Source organism: Mauremys reevesii, linkage group 1, assembly GCF_016161935.1.
Source record: "Mauremys reevesii isolate NIE-2019 linkage group 1, ASM1616193v1, whole genome shotgun sequence".
Lineage (NCBI taxonomy): Eukaryota > Metazoa > Chordata > Testudines > Geoemydidae > Mauremys > Mauremys reevesii.
The window spans coordinates 283,897,141-283,904,783 of NC_052623.1; positions in this window are offsets into that span (position 1 = coordinate 283,897,141).

Genomic DNA, 7,643 nt, shown 5'->3' on the forward strand with positions numbered 1-7,643 from the left:
GATGGGCCCAAAGCCAGACTGGGAAAGTCCCTGCTACAAATATATTTTGAGCCTCAGTAACCTAATCTTGAAGGAAAATTGAACAGAGTATCAGGGAATTGTAAGTGGCTTCCTGACATAACACCCTGATCTGCTGGTGGGAGTTGATCACAACAGAGAATATGCCCCTCTATCTTGAAAAGTCCCATGTGTGCCTGCACTGTAATAGTATGGTACCTTTACTGTTTAGGGTTGAGTACACTGGCATGATTTGGGCTGTATCTTTTCTGTGCTTGGAGGAAATTAGTTTTCAGGGCTGTCAATTCAGCAGTTATCAGCCGGGCCGGCTCCAGGCACCAGCATTCCAAGCAGGTGCTTGGGGCAGCAATCTGCAAAGGGCTGCAGTCCATGTGTTTTTGCCCCCAAGCAGCGCGCCGAGTTGCCACTGCGGACAGCGGGGGCAGTCCGTGTGCCGTTAGGGCGGCATGTGCGTTTCCGCGGAGGTGGCACTTCGGCTGCAGCTTCTGTCTTCTGCTGAAGACAGAAGCTGCCGCCAAATTGCCGCCACCGCGGAAATGCGCGTGCCGCCCTAACGGCACATGGAATGCCCCCGCTGTCAGCGGTGGCAACTCTGCGCGCTGCTTGGGGCGGCAAAAACAGTAGAGCCAGCCCTGGTCATCAGAGGCACTAGATGTGGGGGAGGAGACTTCAAAAGTGAAGAAAAATCCTTCAAAATCTTTGAGACTCAGGAGAATTACTAAAAACATGAAGTGTATTGTTGCTGGCAATCCCGAAAGATAAAGGAAGGGCTAACCCTCCCCCACACAGTAATGAAGGATGTGATATCACAACTGCTAAAGTGGACATAGGACGAGTATGCAGTTTCTATTCATTTACAGAATTCCTGTGGAAAAGCCAAACTGAAGAAAGAAATAGAAACCTATTGTGACTGAAGAAGTGGGGAGAAGGTGCTAACAGCACATAGAAGTTACTGTACATTACTTACAAAGACAGCAATGCTTTTTTTCCTTACGTACTCCAAAATACTCTTCAGGTGGTATTGAAGGACACAATATGTCTTCTGAGACTTACAAGCCGCTGCTGGAAAAAGTGTTTAGAACAAAGCTTTGGGTAACAACAGAATGTGAAGAAAAACAAAGATTGCCAGTCTAAACTCTTTTTTTTTTTTAATCTTTCTTTCTCGGTTTGATTCTTGACCTCATTACTATTTTAGAAAATATGGAATGCCACTTGGGGGGCCTTGCTTTATGCAGCCTCTAACTAGACAACAAAACCAGCTGTACTGAAATGTTAAGCAGGACTTAGCCTGATGGTATATATTACAGTTGCAATTTGAATATTGGGCAAATAATAACTCGGTGCCTGAGTCTCGTAGTTCAATGAAATGGAAATTTGGTGGCAGTCAGGATTTGTTTTGTAAGGGGATTTGATTAGTTTTGTGTTTGTTCCGCTTGTGGATCTCATCTAGTTACTTATTTGGATGTTGTAAAAATGGTGACAATAAGCAGTGATGGGTAAACCTGGCAAAGTGGTTTTATTCCCAGCTCTGCCATTGATCTGTTGCATGACCTTGGGCACATCACTTTGTCTCTCTGTACCTCATTTTACCTTTCATTAAAAATGAGGGATGATACTGTGATCTCCTTTTGTGAAGTGCTTTGAGATCTACTGATGAGTGCTATATAAGAGCTAGATGTTGTTTTTCTGCTCTTGGATTCCTTTCCCCCTTCCTGCACTACATGCTCTCTCTTAACAATGCAAATCCAATTTCAGTTATCACACTTTATATCCTTGAATGTTCCAGGGGGTTCAAAAACAGGCAAAACACCCATCCGAGCCATGCAGGAGATGTTCTCTGAAGTGGCAATACAATGCAGACCTGCATGCTTGGCTATGGGACTGGCATTACGTATTTATATGCATTTGGTAATGTGCCTCCTTTCAGCTTATATCAGTTGTTCTCAAAGCCAGTCCACTGCTTGTTCAGGGAAAGCCCCTAGCGGGCTGGGCCAGTTTGTTTACCTGCCGCGTCCACAGGTTCAGCCAATCGAGGTTCCCACTGGCTGCAGTTTGCTGCTCCAGGCCAATGGGGGCGGCGGGAAATGGCGGCCAGCACATCCCTTGGCCCGCACTGCTTTATGCAGCCCCCCCCCCCCCGCCGGGTATGATTGGTATGTGTAGTTTTGACCATGTTGTCCCATTAATATTAAAGTCTGTATCCAAATATGGAACAGTGGGCTCAAAATATGTATCTCCTAAACATCTAGACATGATCACTGTATTTTATGTGTTTAAATTGTGAAACTGAAATATTCTGTACCCTGGTTCCTGATTATATTGATTTTGATAAGTTTTAGCTCATGAAAAATGTTGGGATTTTGACTTTTAGTTCTGAGTGGAATTAAACTAGATTTTGAAATCTCAGAATTTCCTTTGGGATGGAAATTGATTTTTTTTTTCCAGCCTGTTCTAATACTGAATTCATTAAACTTGAAAAGAATAGGATTCTGTGAATGTGTGGCTTCAGGCTAACTTATGAACCTTTTATTGTCCTATTCTCCCCCCCCCTGCCCCCCGTACTCTTACAGAGCTGTTCTCCAAAGTGACACCAAATGAATCTTTTCTCTGCTGCTTCTTCTCCCTCCTGCCCTTCTGAATTGCTAGGATGGGACAATGTAAGGGGTTCTTTTGAGAGATCAGCACTTGTTTCTACTGTTCCTTTCTCAGTCTCTTACAGTTACATAAGTTAGATAGAAAAGACCTACTAAGTCATCCAGTGTCTCTTCTTGTCAATACAGTTCCCTGCAATATGTAATGTATTTATTTACTGTCTGTACAATTAGAGGTCTTTCTGTTCTGGGAACTCTCAACCTGCCTCTCCTTTCTATCTCTTAGTGTGATTGCCAGAGTCTCTCACATACCAATATAAATAATATTCCAAAAGAAATTGTGGTACTATATCTTGTTCTGAATGTCAAAAGGGCCCAATTCACTTCTTTATTACACCAGTGGAGGCCAAAAATAATTCTGTTGATGCTAGTGACATTACACTGGTGTAAGGGAGAGGGGAAATCAGGCTTGGTATATTTTAGGAGCTCTGTTGGCTGCTAGGCTTGGATCAGCTTGAAATTACTGCCAGTAAAATTGTTAATTTTTTTTAAAGGCATAGAAATTTAGATAATTTATTTGGACTTAAATTATTTTTCCAAGCTCCTGCTGAAGAGTAAACACATTTTGTAAACATTAATGTGTTCTTAAGCTTTGAAGAGTATTTTTTTAAACCAAAGCTTTAAACTCCAGCAAATAGTTTGCTGCTGAGATTTTTAAGACTTTTAATGTTACTGTGAAGTCCCAAAATACACAATATTTATTTCCAGGATACACAAACTTTAAGGTAATGTAATTGGAGATGAATTCTCAAAGAATGCTACTATTTCCCCCCCCCCCTTGTCTCTACATAACATACATAGTAAATGTGATGTATCCATGTTGGCCCCAGAGAGACAAAGTGGGTGAAGTAATGTCTTTTGTTGTGCCAACTTCTGTTGGCACTCGTTAGCACTGATCCCACCCCCCATTTGGTAAGGCAACTCCCATCTTTTCATGTGCTGTAATGTATATTCTTACTGTATTTTTCACTCCGTGCATCTGATGAAGTGGGCTGTAGCCCACAAAAGCTTATGCCCAAATAAATTTGTTAGTCTCTAAGGTGCCACAAGGGCTCCTCATTGTTTTTGCTGATACAGACTAACAGGACTACCACTCTGAAGTATAGTTACAGTTTCTCTTACTATAGATGGAGCTGGTGGTAGTTGTGGTTGCCCACCACTTCACACTCTAAGACCCTGTTGTCAGTTGCTTATAACTTTGAAACTTTAACTGTTTTGGCTGAAATTTTCATATCTCTCTCTCTCTCTCTCTGTTGGGCTGGAAAAAAAAATAAAGTTCTATTTTCCAGTTCAAAATGAAGAAAAATGAGATTTCAAAACCGTTCCATTTCTACCTCCGGACAAAACTTTTGAATTTTCCCCCACCCCAAAAAGAATTGTAGGTGTGCTACTCTAGAAGCAGAGACTTGAACAAAAAAAAAATATTTCTCAAACTCCCAACCAGCTCTACCACAGAGAGATTGTGTATGCTCCATCATGAGGCTACAGGGGCTGAGCAGAACATACCTTGCAGTTGCTTCTCCCAGACACTGCTATGGCATCAAAGAACTGATCTGAGAACACTCTAATTACATCACCACATACTTCATTTTGCCAAAGGACTTGTGCCTTATTCACTGCACACGATGGATTGTGTTCAGGGGGATGAATCAGTGTTGAGTAGTATTATTACTGTCACCTGTAGAACCACTACCTCGTTCATTGTAGTAAATGAGCAGGAAGAAAGAAGATTGTCTCATGATTAAGGCAGCTTAATGCCATCCTGGAGAACTGGTTTCTATCCCTGTTTCTCACCCAGAGTTTCTAGATCATGCTGGGCAAGTAATTTAAACTAATATGTTCACAGTTAGCCACTAATTCTGTGCTCCTAATTTTCTGTGTGCCTAGCCTGGAACACCTAGAAACACATTTGCAGTAGAGCTGAGCACTCATGACTACAACTGAAGTCAATTGGAGGTGTGCTTTCAAAATATAAAAATCTAGAAAATGCTAAATATTCTGGAAAATCAGGGCTAAGGTGTTTGAAGTTGGTCATGTTTGAAAATATTGTCTTGAATCTCTGTGCTTCAGTTTTCCAGCTGTAAAATGGGGATAATATCACCTAATCTCACAGGGATGTGATGCTAAATTTATTAATGTTTGTGAGAATTCAGATACGATATTGAGAGTAACATAGAAACATCCATGAGGAAATTAATCGCGTATATTCTGCACTGGGTTTGCATGGTGTGCAGAAAATCAGGCCAGTGCCATACATTGAATGATGAGAATAAAGCAAGATATTGAATAACTACTTACTAATTCAACATCTGTCCCATTGAGGCAGGAGTCCTGTGGAAAAATGGTATATGCTTATGTAAATAAAGACTGTATTGTAATGCATAGGCTTAAGGAAGTCAAATTAAGGTTGCAAAGTAATCTTAATTCTAACATTTCTTAACTTGGGAGTGCTTGACTTTCCCACCTTCATGTTCTTTTAAGAATTTTTTAAAATTTATATACGAAGATTCCATGAATGTTGCTCTGTTTCACTCTGAAACCTACAATGTCTGAATCAATGTGAAGTGATGGAAACCGCTACAAGCAGGGCTGAGAGCTCTTTTTGTTCAGAATATCATCAGGTTGAATCATCACTGGGTTTTGTGGTCTGTTAGCATCTAATAAGTTCTAAACCACTTTCAACTTTTTTACAGATGGCTTTATGAATTACACCTATGTGATAGCACAGGCTTTCAACTACTTCTTGGAATACCTGTCAAGGAAATTGTATTGCTGTGCCTAGAAAAATGATTGAATTACTGCCATATAACCCTATTTGACACCGAAGGGCCCTTTGCAGAAAGGGGAACTGAATACCTGTATAAAACATGTATTTTTTTTAATATTGCTAATTGGCCAAAAAAAAATAATCTTGTGTTGATTTCCATCCACGCTGTTTTACACAGCTTCTTTAAAATAAATGTTAGAGGCCTTGCATTGCTCTTCTGCTGCCATCATTTGGAGTCCCTTTGAATTCAAAGGGACTACTCACATGCTTAAACTTAAGCAAGTACATAAGTCTTTGTAGGATTGATGTCCCTAGGCTTTTATTTGTGTCTTCTAGCAGCCCTTGGACCTTCGCCTTTGCTTAAGACATTTTTTTTTCCTGTTTGTACAGTGCCAGTTAACATGTCGTCCTGGTCCATGACTAGGGTTCCTAGATGCTACAATAATACAAATAATTAATATCTGTTTCTCTGCTAAAGATGGTAGGGCTTCCTTTTCTGTGTGGCTACCACTAAATCTGCTTTGAGGCTAATACAATCTCTCTTTATTGTCTTCCTTGGTCTAGGACTTCTGTCTTGTCTGTTAAGAGCTTCAACTAAGAGCTACAGGCAAGAAGCCATTTGCAGTGTACAGATTTTATTGGCCCTACAAAATCCACTATCTATGGTAAATATTTTTAAGTGCCAGTAGATGGCACTTAATCTGTTATTTTATTTTTATATATATATAATCACTTATAGAGCATTCTTGTAACGTTCTTCACCTGTTTCCTAATAAATAACTCCAAAAATAATTTGATAAGTGACCAGAGCAAACACCTCTTGAGTTGTTCAACCTACAAAGTATCAGAGGGGTAGCCAGGTTAGACTGTATCCACAAAAACAATGGAGTCCGGTAGCACCTTAAAGACTAACAGATTTATTTGGACATAAGCTTTCGTGGGTTATGAAAAAGTGAAAAAGAAATCCACTTTTTCACTCCATGCATCTGAAGGTTACAGATACAGGCATAAATATACTAATACACTAACCCAGGAACCAATTCCTGTAACAAACCCTATTGCCAACTCTGTCCCCATATCTACTCTCACAGCACCATCAGAGGACACAACCACATGAGCCACACCATTAGGGGCTCATTCACTTTCACATCTACTAATGTGATATATGCCACCATGTGCCAGCAATGCCCCTCAGCCATGTACATTGGCTAAACCCGACAGTCTCTACATAAAAGAATAAATGGATACAAATCAGACATCAGGAATAGTAACATACAAAAGCCAGTAGGAGAACACTTCAATCTTCCTGGACACTAAATAACAGATTTTAAAGTAGCTATTCTTCAACAAAAAAACTTCAAAAACAGACTTCAAAGAGAAACTGCTGAGCTACAACTCATTTGCAAACTTAACACCATCAATTTGCTCTTGAATAGGGACTGGGAGTGGCTTGCTCACTACAAAAGCAATTTTCCATCTCTTGGTATTGACACCTCCTCATCAATTATTGGGGGTGGATTACATCCACCCTGACTGAATTGGCCTTGTCAACACTGGTTCTCCACTTGTAAGGTAACTCCCTTCTCTTCCTGTGTCAGTGTGTATATATATTTATGCCTGCATCTGTAATTTTCACTCCATGCATCTGAAGAAGTGGGTTTTTTACCCATGAAATCTTATGCCCAAATACATCTGTTAGGCTTTAAGGTGCCACCGGACTCCTTGTTGTTTTTGTCAACCTACAAAGTTTGGAATAGGGACAAAATTAAGCAAGACTGTTGTAGTGTTTTTTTTTTTAATCTAACTTCACTTTAATGGGTGACCTATTAGCTGGCATGCAGCAATGGGCACTCTCTATGAGAAAACAGATTAAAATAAATTCAGTATTTCCAAAGTTCAGTTTTTTATTGCAAAAATCCCATATAACTAGGAAATCATTTTACTGTGTATTCGACCTCAGGTCACTGAGAATGAATTGCTTCAGATTTTATACAATTAAAACAAAAATGGAGTGGGACTTCCCATAAGTCTTCTAGCTGTTTTTATTAGCCTAAAGTATTCTGATTCGAGCAGAAATTGAATCTGAACACGACCAAGAGCTAATCTGAAAATACTTCAAGTGCACATAAAAGATGCATAAAATAGAGTCCTTGTACTGTATCACTGACAGAGTGTCTTTTTCATTAAGTGAAACATGTGGCCATGAC